The sequence below is a fragment of the Panthera leo genome, chromosome D4, assembly GCF_018350215.1.
Source record: "Panthera leo isolate Ple1 chromosome D4, P.leo_Ple1_pat1.1, whole genome shotgun sequence".
NCBI lineage: Eukaryota > Metazoa > Chordata > Mammalia > Carnivora > Felidae > Panthera > Panthera leo.
The window spans coordinates 37,272,475-37,286,927 of record NC_056691.1 but is presented as its reverse complement, the minus strand read 5'-3'; the positions used below and the strand labels follow the sequence as shown (position 1 = coordinate 37,286,927).

The window sequence follows — 14,453 nt, the reverse complement described above, 5'->3', positions numbered from 1 at the left end:
AAACAGATGAACATAAGGGAAGGGAAAAAAAGAGAAGGAAGCAAACCGAAGAGACTCTTAACTGGTTGCTGGAGGGGAGGAAAGTGGGGGATGGGCTAAATGGGTGATGGGTATTAAAGAGGACACTTGTGTTGACCACTGGGTATTATAGGTAAGTAATAAATCACTAAATTCTCCTGAAACCAATATCACACTATATGTTACCTAACTGGAATTTAAATACCAATTTGAAAAAAAAAATTCAAAAATAAAATATTCAAAGGGATTCACATCTGGAAGCCAAGAAGAATGAGAAAAATCTTGAAAGCAGAAAGAAAGAAGCGATTTGTTACATATAAATGATGTTTATGAATATTAACAGCAAATTTCTCTTCAGAAAACATGGAGGAACAGCAGGAAGATGGGAGAGTGGTGATATATTTAAGGTGCTGGAATGAATACTAATAATCAATACATCTATATATGACAAAACTCTTCAAAAATCAAGGAAAAATTGAGATGTTATCATTAAAAATAAAAGAGCTAGTCATCAGTATCCCTACCCAATAAGAAAAGTTAAAGGGAGTAGTGCAGGATGAAATAAAGGATACTGTGTAGCAAGTAGAATCCACACAAAGAAATAAAGAGCAGGATAATGTAACTACATAGCAAAAAATAAAAGCTAACTGTCTTGCACTTTGGAGCTCCTTTCCTTATCCCTACATGATTTAAAACATAAATATACATTAATGGGCATAAAAGCGACAAAATTTATATTTTTACAATAAGAAAATAAAAGGAACTGAGAGGTAAAGAAGCTTAGATTTTATACACTAATGTAATTAAGGTGATATTAGTTAAACTTGGTAGGTATAAAATTAAGTTGCTAATTATAATCTCCAATGTAGCCACTAAAAAATAAGTAAAAATAAATACAGAAAAAGCAATCATAAGGGAATCAAAATGGTACATTAGAAAATAGAAATTAATCCTAAAATAAGGCAGTGATGGAGGAATTAAAGAAAAAAAATAATAAGATATATAGAAAAAGCAAAACAGTAGGGGTAATTACTTTCTTATCAATAGTTGCTTAATATAAATAGATTAAGCCATTCAATCAAAAGGCAATTGGATGAATAGAGCTAAGGATTCAACTACATGCTGTCTACAACAGACTGACTTGATTAAGACATAAAATGTAAAAATATGGAAAATGATATTTCATGCAAATAATATAAAAAGAGAGTGAGGTGAATATAATATTTTCAAAAACACTAAACTTTTAAAAGTTGTATTAGAAGGCAAAGATGAACATTATGTATTGTTAAAAGGGTCAGTTAAGAAGCTATAAGTACACACACACACACACACACACACACACACACTGCCCCCCAATATGTATAAAGCAAAACATCCCAGAATTGAAGGGAGAAATAGTTCTACAATAATAGCTTGACACTTCAATATGACACTTTTCAATAATGGGTAGAACAAATAGGCAGAAATTTAATAAAGATATGGAAAACCTTAACACCACTATAAACCAATTAGACCTAACAGACCTATAGAACATTCGACTTGACAACAGCAGGATATGCATTCATCTCAGATGCACATAGAATACCATCAGCAATAGAGCATAATGTAAATCTTGATATATTTAAAAATATTGAAATCAAATTATCTTATCCACTGTGAGATCCCATTTGAAATGATAACAGAAGAAAAACTGAAAAACTAATAAAGATGTGGAAATTAAACATCATACTCTTAAACAATGTGCCAAAGAAGGAATTATAGTCGAAGGACATTCCAGTCCTTATCCTCCCATAAAAATGAACAGAATCCTGAGAGAAGCCTAGATTAAAATTAAGAAGCTGCAGCCACCCAGTGGAGCACAAAACCCAAGGATAGCTGCTTAAAAAAAAAACAAATAGCCCAGTACATTACATGTGTCATCCTGTTCACCATCCCAGAACAGCTCAGCTCAAGAAGAATACCCTCAGCTATGATCTTATTCGTGGGAAAATGTAGAGAAGGAGAATCCCTGCCATTTCATCCATGCTGACCACAGCAGACAGAATTGCCCAGCCATTCTATATTGCTACATCTTTTAAGAACAGCAGCCATTGTTGCTCACCTCTCTCCCCTCCAAGACCTTACTACTAAGAGGAATCCTTCAGGCAATGATGTTACCAAATGGGAGAAAGTGAGAATAGAAGGACCCCAACATCGATCAGCACTAAAAAAAACAGAAGTGCTGCCATCACTGCAGATACCCGTAACTTTAGTAAACAAGAATCTCTGAAATATTTATGGACACTGACCTGTGATGGAGCTGTTCAGAATCCATGCAACTGTGCATTCATGGAAATGGAGCTGCTGCACAGCACACAACCAGTACCCTTGCACCAAGCCACAGTCCATAAAATCTGGAAGAGGCAACTACTTATTCATATAAGCAGAAATCAATTCCAAGGTACAAGTAACATGAAAAACAAGGAAACATGACATGACTGAAGGAACACAATAAATTTCCAGCAAGTGACTGCAAATAAGGATCTACAAATTATCTTACAAATAATTCAAGATAATGATTTTAAAGGATCTAAGCAAGCTAGATAAACAATTCAATGACATTAGAAAATTAAACCCTGAACAAAAAGAGAAATTCAACAAAGAGATAGAAACAGTTAATAAAAAAAGATATTCTGGAGCTGAATTATGCAAGGAATAAAATGAAAAGTGTTATGTAGAGCTTCAGCAGTATGTGTGGTCAACCAGAAGAAAGAATATGAACTCAGACATGTCACGTGAAATTATTCACTTAGAGGTAGGTAAAACTAAAAAGAATAAAATAGTGAAGAAAGCCTACATCAATACTGAGAAACTCACAGATGAAGCAATATTCATATCATAGGAATCTCATTTGGAGCAGAGAGAGAGAGAGAGAGAGAGAGGGAGAGAGAGAGAGAGAAAAGGGCAGAAATCTTGCTTAATTAAATCATGGCTAAAAATTTACTAATCTTGGGGTGTCTGGGTGGTTCAGTCAGTTGAGCATCCAACTCTTGATTTTAGCTCAGGTCATGATCCCAGGGTCATGGATCCAGCCTGCATTGGGCTCTGCACCAAGCGTGGAGCCTGCTTAAAGTTTTCTTTTTCTCTCTCTCTGCACCTCTCCCTCTGTGCTTGCTCTCTGTCTGTCTGTCTCTCTATATAATTAAATGTAAACTAAATTAAATTAAATTATTAAATTAAACTTACAAATCTTGAAAGGGAAATGAATTCCAGATTCAGGAAGTTCATAAAACTCCAAATAGGATCAGTCCAAAAGAGGAAACACCTGGACACATTATAATAAAACTGTCAAAAATCATGGACCAAAAACTTTTCTGAAAGCATCAAGAGAAAAATGACTCATCACATACAAGGCCCTCTTCCCTACCACCTCCATAAGACTATGTTTGGATTTCTCAGCCAATTGGAAACTTATGCAGGCCAGGAAAGATTGAGATTATATATTTCAAATAATAATTGGGGAAAAAACACTGCAAACCAAGAATATTATATCTACCCAAATTATCTTTTAAAAATGAGGATGAAATAGTCTTTTTCAGACAACTAAAAACAGGGATTTCAACATCAATATACCTGTCTTACAATAAATGCTTAAGAAATATCTTCAATTGAAAAGAAAACAAACTAAATACCAATGCAAAAAGAATCTGAAAGCATGTCACTCTACTAAGGTAAACACATAGAAAAATACAAAATAATGAAACATTGTAATGGTAGTGAATAAATTACTTTTGATCTTAGTATACAAGTTAAAGGACAAACATTTGCTAGTGGATACACAATATTCAAATAAGCAATATTTACTAGAAAGTGGAAAGGGAGACTACAAAAGTAGAGTGTTTATAAGCTATTAAAATTAAGATGCTATTGCTTTATTGGTGAGTGACATCAGCATCAAGGTGATGCACCATTCCTCTTCTCTCTCTGCTTTAACAACTAAATGGCCATCTATAACTGAAAAAAAAGTGTCTATACACATTGCATAAGACATCCAGGAGGTTTGTACCAACTTGTGTATCTGAAAGTGTGCCGATAGGACCTCAGTGGGGGCTATGAGTATTAAGAAGTCAGTGAGCCTGCCCCACCCTCATCTGCCACGATCAGGAAAAATAGAAACTGAAGAGTGAAAAACTGCATGAATACCCATGGGTGAGACTTTGAGGAGCTCTAATCTGCCTGAGGGAAGAATCTGGAACACCATCTGCATGAGATAGAGATGTGTGTAGACACAGAGGAGAGAGAAAACTTGCCAAGGTGGCCCACTTACTAGGGCAACATTGCAAGGGGTTTTATTTTGCTGGCAGTAGCAGCAACTCTCCCATGTCATAGTTGGAAAGCAAAAGTGATAAGTGTCTGTCTGGCTGTACCAGTTGTATGGGCCATGGCAGCAGACCCCAGTTTCTCTCCAGCAGACCTACATAACTTGGGTCAGGAAGAGGACAATGAAGGAGGCAGATAAGAATACAAGAGGGCATTGACAAGAAGATGTGGTATCTGTTTATATTATACAATGGAATACTAATCAGTGATCCAAAAGAATGAAATCTTACCATTTGCAACAACATGGAAGGAACTAGAGTGTATTATCCTAGGTGAAATAAGTCAGTCAGAGAAAGACAAATATGATTTCATTCACATGTAGAATTTAAGAAATACAACATATGAACATAGGGGAAGGGAAGGAAAAATAAGATCTAAAAAAAGGGAGGCAAACCATTAGAGACTGGAGGGAAGGTAGGTAGGGAGATGGGCTGAACAGGTGATGGCCATTAAGGAGGGCACTTGTTGGGATGAGCTGTGGGCTCTACCATTCCTGCCCCCCTTGGCCCCAGTCCACAACAACCACTTCTCCATCTTCTCTTCCCTGGTCCCCCCCACACCCTCCTATCTGGTTGCTTCCTTGGAGATCCCCCACTCCCTCTCCTTCAGATCCAGGCCCTCAGCTCACCATGGGTGGTTCTCCCTCCAGGGAAGGGGGAAGAGAGACCCAGACGTGAGATGCATAGCGACTACCCGGATGGGCTTAGGAGCCTATTTGAGGGAACTCCCTGCCCCTTTCCTGGGGCTTTGATACTTTTCCAAGCCCCTTGGACCTCTTGACCTTCCCCTACCACACCATCAGGATATCTGAATATAAAGGACCACCTGGCTATCATGTATGAGAGACTGAGACAAGAGCTCCCCAATCTCTTCCTTCACTCCCATGACTATACTCTCTATTCATCGGTGTGGAATTCATCAATGAGATCCTGAACATATATACCAAGGGCTGGACATGGTACATTCTGTCACTGACCATCTGCCGCTTCCTGGCTTGGAACTATTTTGCACAGCTTCAGTTGGAGGTTCTACATCTGACCTGCAACCCAGGTGGCTTGTGGGGCTGCCCATCCACATAGTCTTTCTGCATTTCTATAAGTGTGACAAGGAAGAGCTTTACCAGACCTATGTTGCCATTGCCTAGACAAACTGTTGGTGTTGTTTTGAGTTCTTTATATATTTTGGACATTAAACGCTTATTGGATATATCATTTGCATATATCTTTTCCCACTCAGTGGGCAGCCATTTTCTTTTGTTGATGGTTACCTTTGTTGCACAAAAACTTTTTTTTTTTTTGGTGTAGTCCCACTAATTTACTTTTGCCTTTTCTTCTCTTGCCTGAGGACACATGTCTAGAAAAATGTTGGTAAGTCTTACGTCAAAGGGATTACTACCTATATTTTCTTCTAGAGTATCAGAAAACTGTAATACTATGTTAGAATGATGTGTTAATCACTTGACTATAATATAAAGGTGAAAAGAAAAGAGTATTGAAAAAATATAACAATTATAATTTGTTAATGTAAATTGTGACATCAAAAATATAAAGAGGATGAGCAAAAGGGTGCAGACGTTGTAGACATTACAGAAGGTAAGTGATATTGGCTTAAAATGGACAGTTTTATCTATGAGAAGTTTTATGTAAGAATCACAGTAACCACAAAGTAAAAAATTAGATTAAGATTATGACATACAGGGGTGCCTGGGTGGCTCAGTCGGTTGAGCATCTGACTTTGGCTCAGGTAGTGATCTCGCGGTCTGTGAGTTCGAGCCCCGCATCAGGCTCTGTGCTGACAGCTCGGAGCCTGGAGCCTGCTTTGGATTCTGTGTGTGTGTGTCTCTCTCTCTGCCCCTCCCCTGCTCATGCTCTGTCTCTCTCTCTCTGTCAAAAATAAATAAACATTAAAAAATAAATAAATACAAAATATGACATACAAAAAAAGGGGAGACAGAGCATACCACTATGTAAACCTATAAGTTGAAACTAAAAAGAAATTCCTCAACCAAATATTAATAAACTGAAGCCAACGATATATCAAAACACTCACACACCACAATCAAGTGGGATTTGTTCCAGGGATGCAATAATGGCTAAACAATGTGAACATGATATATAACATTAATAAAATGAAAGACAAAAATCATATGATCATTTTAATAGATGTATAGAAAGCATTTGAGAAAACCTAACATCCATTTATGGTAAAAATATCAACAGAGAGTATATAAAGGGTTGCACATCAACATAATAACTGTCATATATGAAAATTCTACAGCTAACATCATACTCAGTGGTGCAAATCTGAAAGCTTTTCCTCTAACAGTAGCAACAAGACAAGGATGTCCGATCTTGCCACATTTATTCAACATAGTACCGGAAGTCCTTTCCACAGCAATGAGGAAAGTAAAAGAAAGAAAAGACATCCAAATCAGAAAGGAGGAACTAAAACTATGACTATTTACAGATAACATACTATATAGAAAGCCTGAAAAATCCACCCAAAACTGTTAATAGATGAATTTAATAAAGTTGTGAGAACTTCAACAAAGATGAAGAAAACAGGGAAAAAAATTACCTAACTGAAATCACAAGGTTGAAGAATGCAAGAATTGAACTAAAAATGCACTAGAAAGATTCAACAACAGACTCAATCAAGCAGAAAAAAGAATCAGTAAACCCAAAGACAAAACCGTAAATTCACCCAATCAGAGGAGTAAATAAAAAAACAAATGATAAAAAATAAAGATAGCTTAAGGCACTTATGAGACAACATCAAGCAGACTAACATTCCCATTATAGATGTCCCCCGAAGAGAGAGAGAAAGAGATAGAAAACTTATTTGAAGACATAAAGGTTGAAAATTTTCCTAACCATGGTAAGGAAACAGGCATCTAGATCCAGGAATCCCAGAAAGCACAAATTTGATAAACCATAGAGACCCACACCAAGACAGATTATTAAAATATCAAAATTTAAAGATAAGAGAACATTAAAAACACCATAAGGAATATAGTCAATGGTATTATAATAATTGTATAGTTACAGGTCATAGTTACCATAAGCATACCATAGCAAATAAGATTGTCAAATCACTATGTTGTATACCTGAAACTAATATAACATTGTGTGCCAACTATACTTTAATTAAAAAACAGCAAGAGAGGGAGGTGCCTGGGTGGCTTAGTAGGTTGAGCACCAGACTCCAGATTATTTCTCAGGTCATGATCTCACACTCATGAGACTGAGACTCATGTTGGGCTCCACACTGTGTTTGGAGCCTGCTTAAGATTTTCCCTCCCTCTCTCCTTCTTTCCCTCCCCCAATTCTCTCTTTATTTCTCTCCTTCTGCCCCTCTTTCACACATGATCTCTCTCTCTAAAATAAAAAATAAAAAGCAGCAAGAGAAAAACAACTTGTTACATCCAAAGAAACTTTATACAACAATCAGAAGATTTTTCAGCAGAAATTTTGCAGAATGAATTGGCATACTATATACAAAGTGCTGAAAAGCAAAAAAAAAAAAAAAAAAAAAAAAAAAAAAGACTTTCTACTAAAAATACTCTACCCTGCAAAGTTATTCAGAATTAAAGGAGAGGTAAACTTTTCCAGACAAGCAAAAGGTAAAGGAGCTCATCATCAATAAGCCAGTCTTGTAAGGATTAAAGTGATTTCTTTAAGCTGAAAATAAAGGGTGCTAATTAGTGACAACAACAACAACAAACATATGGAAGAATGAATCTCACTAGAAAGGTAAATATATAATAAAAGTCATGTATTACACTTATAAAATTATTATGAAGGTTAAAAGACAAAAATAGTAAAAACAACTATTACCACAATTAGGTAAGACATTTATAAGATAAAAAGATGTAACATGTAATATCAAAATTTAAAACATGGGGCAGAGAAGTAAATATGTAGATCTTTAGAATACAATCAAACTTAAGATTTTATCAACTTAAAACAGACTCTTATACCTTGTTATGGTATGCTCATGGTAATCACAAAGCAAAATCCTAAAGTAGATACACAAAGAGAGAGGAATCTAAGCATACCACTAAAGAAAGTCGTCATAGCACAAAGGAAGAGAATCAGAAAGAAGAAAAATAGAAATTACAAAACAGCTGGAAAACAATTAACAAATGTGTATACATACCTATCAAATATTACCTCAAATGTAAGTGGACTCAATTCTCCAATCAAAAGGCAGAGAGTGGCTGAATGGATTAAGAAAAAAAAGAAAGACCTATCTATATACTGCCTACAAAAGATTCATGTTAGCTGTGATGCCCCACAAATAATGAAAGTGAAAGTGGAAAAAGAGATTCCATGTAAACAGAAATCCAAAGAGTGCTGGGACAGCCATACTTGTATCAGACAAAATAAGTTTAAAATAAAGGCTGCAATAAGAAACAAAGCAGGAAATTACATAATAATAAAGCGGTCAATCCGACAAGAGGATATAACATTTGTATATATTTATGCACCTAAAATAGGAGAATATATATATATATATATGTGTCTGTGTGTGTGTGTGTGTGTGTGTGTGTGTATAAAGCAAATATTAATAGACCCAAAGGTGAATAGAAATACACTAATAGTAACGGACTTTATTTTGTTTAATGTTTTATTTTATTTATTTTGTGAGAAAGAGAGACAGAGACAGAGAGAGAGAGAGATCTGAGGAGGGATAGAGAAATAAAGAGAGGGAGAGAGTATCCTAAGCAGGCTCTAGACTGTCAGTGCAGAGCCCGACCATGAGACCATGACTTGAGCCAAAGTTGGATGCTCAACCTACTGAGCTACCCAGGTGCCCTGATAATAAGGGACTTTAATACCACACTTACATCAATTGATATATCATCTAGACTGAATCTAGATAAGGCAACTTCAGCCTTATATGATCCCTTAGACCAGTTTGACTTTATACAGAATGTTGCATCCAAAGGAAACAATGTACATTTGTAACTGGCTATAGAACATTCTACAGAACAGATAATATGTCAGGCCACAAAACAAGTCTTAAAAATTTTAAGAGGGCTGAAATGATATCTGGTATCTTTTATCACTATAATGGCATGAAAATAAAAATCAGTTTTGAGAAGGAAACTCAAAAATTAACAAGTGTGTACAGATTAAACAATATGCTTCTGAACAACCATGGGCTAAAGAAGAAATAAAAAAATATTTTGAGAGAAATGAAAGTGGTAATACAATATATCAAATTTTGTGGCATGCAGCGAAATCATTTCTAAGAGGGAAGTTTTTAACAGTAAATGCCTACCTCAAGAAATAAGAAAAAATCTCAAATACACAACCTAACCTAACCTCAAGTAGAAAAGGAACAAATGAAACCCAAAGTTAGTAGGAAGAAGGCAATAACAAAGATACAATCAGGAAAAAATGAAATTAGAGACTAAAAACATAATAGGAAAGATCAGTAAAACTAAGAGCTTTTTCTTTGAAAAGACAAACAAAAGGATGAGACTTTAGTTAGATGCACCAAGAAAATAGAGGGCTCTAGTAAATAAAACCAGAAATAAAAGACATTACAATGATATCACACAGATAAAGGATTATTTTTTTATTCAATATAATTTATTGTCAAATTGGTTTCCAAACAACATCCAGTGCTCTTCCCAACAGGTGCCCTCCACAATGCTCATCACCCACTTTCCCTTCTCCCCCACCTCCCCGTCAACCGTCAGTTTGTTCTCAGTATTTAAGAGTCTCTTGTGGTTTGCCTCCCTCCCTCTCTGTGACTTTTTTTTTCCCCTTCCCCTCCTCCATGGTCTTCTGTTAAGTTTCTCAGTATCCACACGAGTGAAAACATATGGTATCTGTCTTTCTCTGCCTGAATTATTTCACTTAGCACAATACCCTCCAGTTCAATCCATGTTGCTGCAAAGAGCCAGATTTCATTGTTTCTCATGGCCAAGTAGTATTCCATTGTATTTATAAACCACGATTTCTTTATCCATTCATCAGTTTATGGACATTTAGGCTCTTTCTATAATTTGTCTATTGTTGAAAGTGCTGCTATAAACATTGGGGTACAAGTGCCCCTATGCATCAATACTCCTGTATCCCTTGGGTAAATTCCTAGCAGTGCTATTGCTGGGTCATAGGGTAGATCTATTTTTAATTTTTTGAGGAAGCTCCAGTTTTCCAGAGCGACTGCACCGGTTTGCATTCCCACCAACAGTGCAAGAGGGTTCCCGTTTCTCCACATCCTCTCCAGCATCTATAGTCTCCTGATTTGTTCATTTTAGCCATTTTGACTGGTGTGAGGTGTTATCTCAGTGTGGTTTTGATTTGTTTTTCCCTGATGAGGAGTGACATCGAGCATCTTTTCATGTGCCTGTTGGCCATCTGGATGTCTTCTTTAGAGAAGTGTCTATTCATGTCTTCTGCCCATTTCTTCACTGAATTATTTGTTTTTCAGATGTGGAGTTTGGTGAGTTCTTTATAGATTTTGGATACTAATCCTTTGTCCAATATGTCATTTGCAAATATCTTTTCCCATTCTGTCGGTTGCCTTTTAGTTTTGTTGATTGTTTCCTTTGCAGTGCAGAAGCTTTTTTCTTGATGAGGTCTCAATAGTTCATTTTTGCTTTTAATTCCCTTGCCTTTGTAGATGTGTCAAGTGAGAAATTGCTGCAGCTGAGGTCAGAGAGGTATTTTCCTGCTTTCTCCTCTAGGGTTTTGATGGTTTCCTGTCTCACATTCAGTTTCCTCGTCCATTTTGAGTTTTTTTTTTGTTTGTTTTTTTTTGTTTTTTGTATGCTGTAAGAAAGTGGTCTAGTTCATTCTTCTGCATGTTGCTGTCCAGTTCTCCCAGCACCATTTGTTAAAGGGACTATCTTTTTTCTATTTGATATTGTTTCTTGCTTTGTCAAAGATTAGTTGACCATACATTTGTGGGTCCAATTCTGGGGTCTCTATTCCATTGGCCTATGTGTCTGTTTTTGTGCCAATACCATACTGTCTTGATGATTACAGCTTTGTAGTAGAGGCTAAAGTCTGGGATTGTGATGCCTTCCTCTTTGGTTTTCTCCTTCAGTATCACTTTGGCTATTCGGGGTCTTTTGTGGTTCCATACAAATTTTAGGATTGCTTGTTCTAGCTTTGAGAAGAATGCTGGTGCAATTTTGATTGGGATTTCATTGAATGCGTAGATTGCTTTGGGTAGTATTAACATTTTAACAATATTTATTCTTCGAATCCATGAGCATAGAATATTTTTCCATTTCTTTGTGTGTTCTTCAATTTCCTTCATAAGCTTTCTATAGTTTTCAGCATACAGATCTTTTACATCTTTGGTTAGGTTTATTCCAAGGTATTTTATGGTTCTTGGTGCAATTCTGAATGGGATCAATTTGTTTATTTCTCTTTCTGTTGCCTCATTATTGGTGTATAAAAATGCAACCAATTTCTGTATATTGATTTTATACCCTGAGACTTTGCTGAATTCATGTATCAGTTCTAGCAGACTTTAGGTGGAGTCTGTTGGGTTTTTCATGTAAAGTATTATGTCATCTGTGAAAAGTGAAAGTTTGACTTCATCTTTGCCAATTTTGATGCCTTTTATTTCATTTTGTCTGATTGCTGATGCTAGGACTTCCAACACTATCTTAAACAACAGTGATGAGAGTGGACATCCCTGTCATGTTCCTGATCTTTGGGGAAAAGCCAGAGATAGAAAGGATTATAAGAGACCACAAGAACAGCTATATGGCAAAATATTTGAAAACCTTAAGAAATGTATAAATTCTTAGAAACATACAGCCTACCAATACTGAATCATAAATAAACAGAAAATTGAACAGACTGATTATTAGTAAGGGTATTGAATCAGTAATCAAAATATGCCAACAAATAAAATCCAGGAACAGATGGCTACTGATAAATTCTACGAAACATTCAAAGAAGAATTAATACCATTCCTTCTCATACTCATAAAGACAAGAAAAAAAGGAGGAGCACTTCCAAACTCATTTTATGATGCCAGCATTACCCTGAAATCAAAATCAGACATAGATATTACAAGAAGAAAATTATAGGCCAATATCTCTGGTGAACATAGATGTAAAAATCCTCCACAAAACATTAGCAAACAAATCCAACTAGATATAAAAAAATCATACACCATAATCAAGTGGGATTTACTTCAGTGATGCAAAGATGATTCATTATCTGCAAGTCAATCAATGTGATATAACTTGTTAACAAAATGAGAAATAAAAATCATATGGTCATCTCAGTAGATGTAGAAAATCATTTGACAAAATTCAACATTCATCTATGATAAAAACTCTGAATAAAGTGGTTATAGAGGAAAAATAGCTTAGCATAATAAAGGCCATATATGACAAGCCCACAGCAAACATCATACTCAACAGTGAAAACCTGAGAGCTTTTCCTCTAAGATCAGAAAGAACACAAGGATGTTTGCTCTCCTCATTTTACATAGTATTGGAAGTCCTAGCCAGAGAAATTAGGCAAGAAAAAGAAATGAAAGGCATCCAAATTGGAAAAGAAGAAATAAAATGGTTACCATTGCATATGACATATTATATATAGAAAACCCTCAAGATTCCACAAAAAAAAAAACTGTCAGAACTAATCAACAGATTCCATAAAATCAATATATATAAATCAGTTGCATTTTCATACACTAATAATATAACATTTTAAAAGTAAATGAAAGAAATATCTCATTCACAATAGCATCAAAAATAATAAATTTAATGAAGGAAAAGTCTCTACAACAAAACTATAATATTTCATTGAAGGAAAGCAAAGACCTAAACACTATCCTCAAATTTGTATGGAACCACTAAAAACCCTGAAAAACCAAAACAATAATGAGAATAGAGAACAAAACTGGAGGTTCCATGCTCCCTGATTTCACTCTACATTATAAAACTATTGTTATTCAAACAGCATGGTATTGGCATAAAAAATGACACCAGCATCAATAGAACAGAATAATAAGCCTAGAAATAAACCCATTAATATACAGTCAATTAATTTACAATAAAGGAGCCAAGAATATACGATGGGGAAAGGACAGTCTCTTTAGTAAATGGTGTGGGTAAATTGGATGACTATATAACATTTTACACACACAAAAATTAAGCCAAATTGACTTAAGACTTGAACAAAAAGACCTAAAACCATAAAAATCTTAGAAGAAAATATAGACAGTAAACTTTCTGACATAGATCCTGATGAAGATTTATTGAATCTGACACCTAAATAAAACGAAAGCAAAAATATATAAATGAGACCACATCAAACTAAAAATCTGCAAAGCAACATCATCTACAAAATGCAATGGCAACATACTAAATGGAAAAAAAATGTAAAACATATATCTGATAAGGAGTTAATGTCAAAATTTATAAAACACTTATAAACTCAATAGCAAACAATCTGATTTATAAATGGTCAGAGAATCATAATAGACAATTTTCTGGAACTCATGTGTATATGGCCAACAGGCATATAACAAGATGTTCAACATTGCTCGTCATCAGGAAAAACTAAATCAAAACCACAATGAGATATCACATCACAACTGTTAGAATGTCTACTACAAAAAATAAAAATAAAAACAAGACATAACAAGTGTTGGTGAGGATGGGGAGAAAAGGGGAAGCTTTGCACGCTGTGCACTATGGTGGGAATGTAAATTGGTGCATCCATTATGGAAAAAAAAAATTATGTTTCTTCAAAATTTAAAAATAGAACTACCATATGACCCACCAATACACTTCTGGAAATCTGTCAAAGAAAGAAAAAAAGAAAAAGAAAAAGAGAAAGAGAAAGAGAAAGGAAAAAGAAAAAGAAAGAAAGAAAGAAAGAAAGAAAGAAAGAAAAGGAAAGGAAGGAAGGAAGGAAGGAAGGGAGAAAGAAACAAAACAAAATAGTAACTCAAAAACTCTATGAACCCTTTGCTTATTGCAGCATTATTTACAACAGCCAACATATAGAAAAACCTTAAGTGTCCACTGATGGATGAAAGATGTGGTGTGTGTATATATATATATATATATATATAATTATATA

The 14,453-nt window shown here is 35.2% G+C and overlaps 1 pseudogene; it reads left to right on the top strand.

Annotated features, from left to right (window-relative positions):
- Positions 1-4,792: 4,792 nt before the first annotated feature.
- On the top strand, positions 4,793-5,521 carry LOC122204547 (annotated as a pseudogene).
- Positions 5,522-14,453: the final 8,932 nt, after the last annotated feature.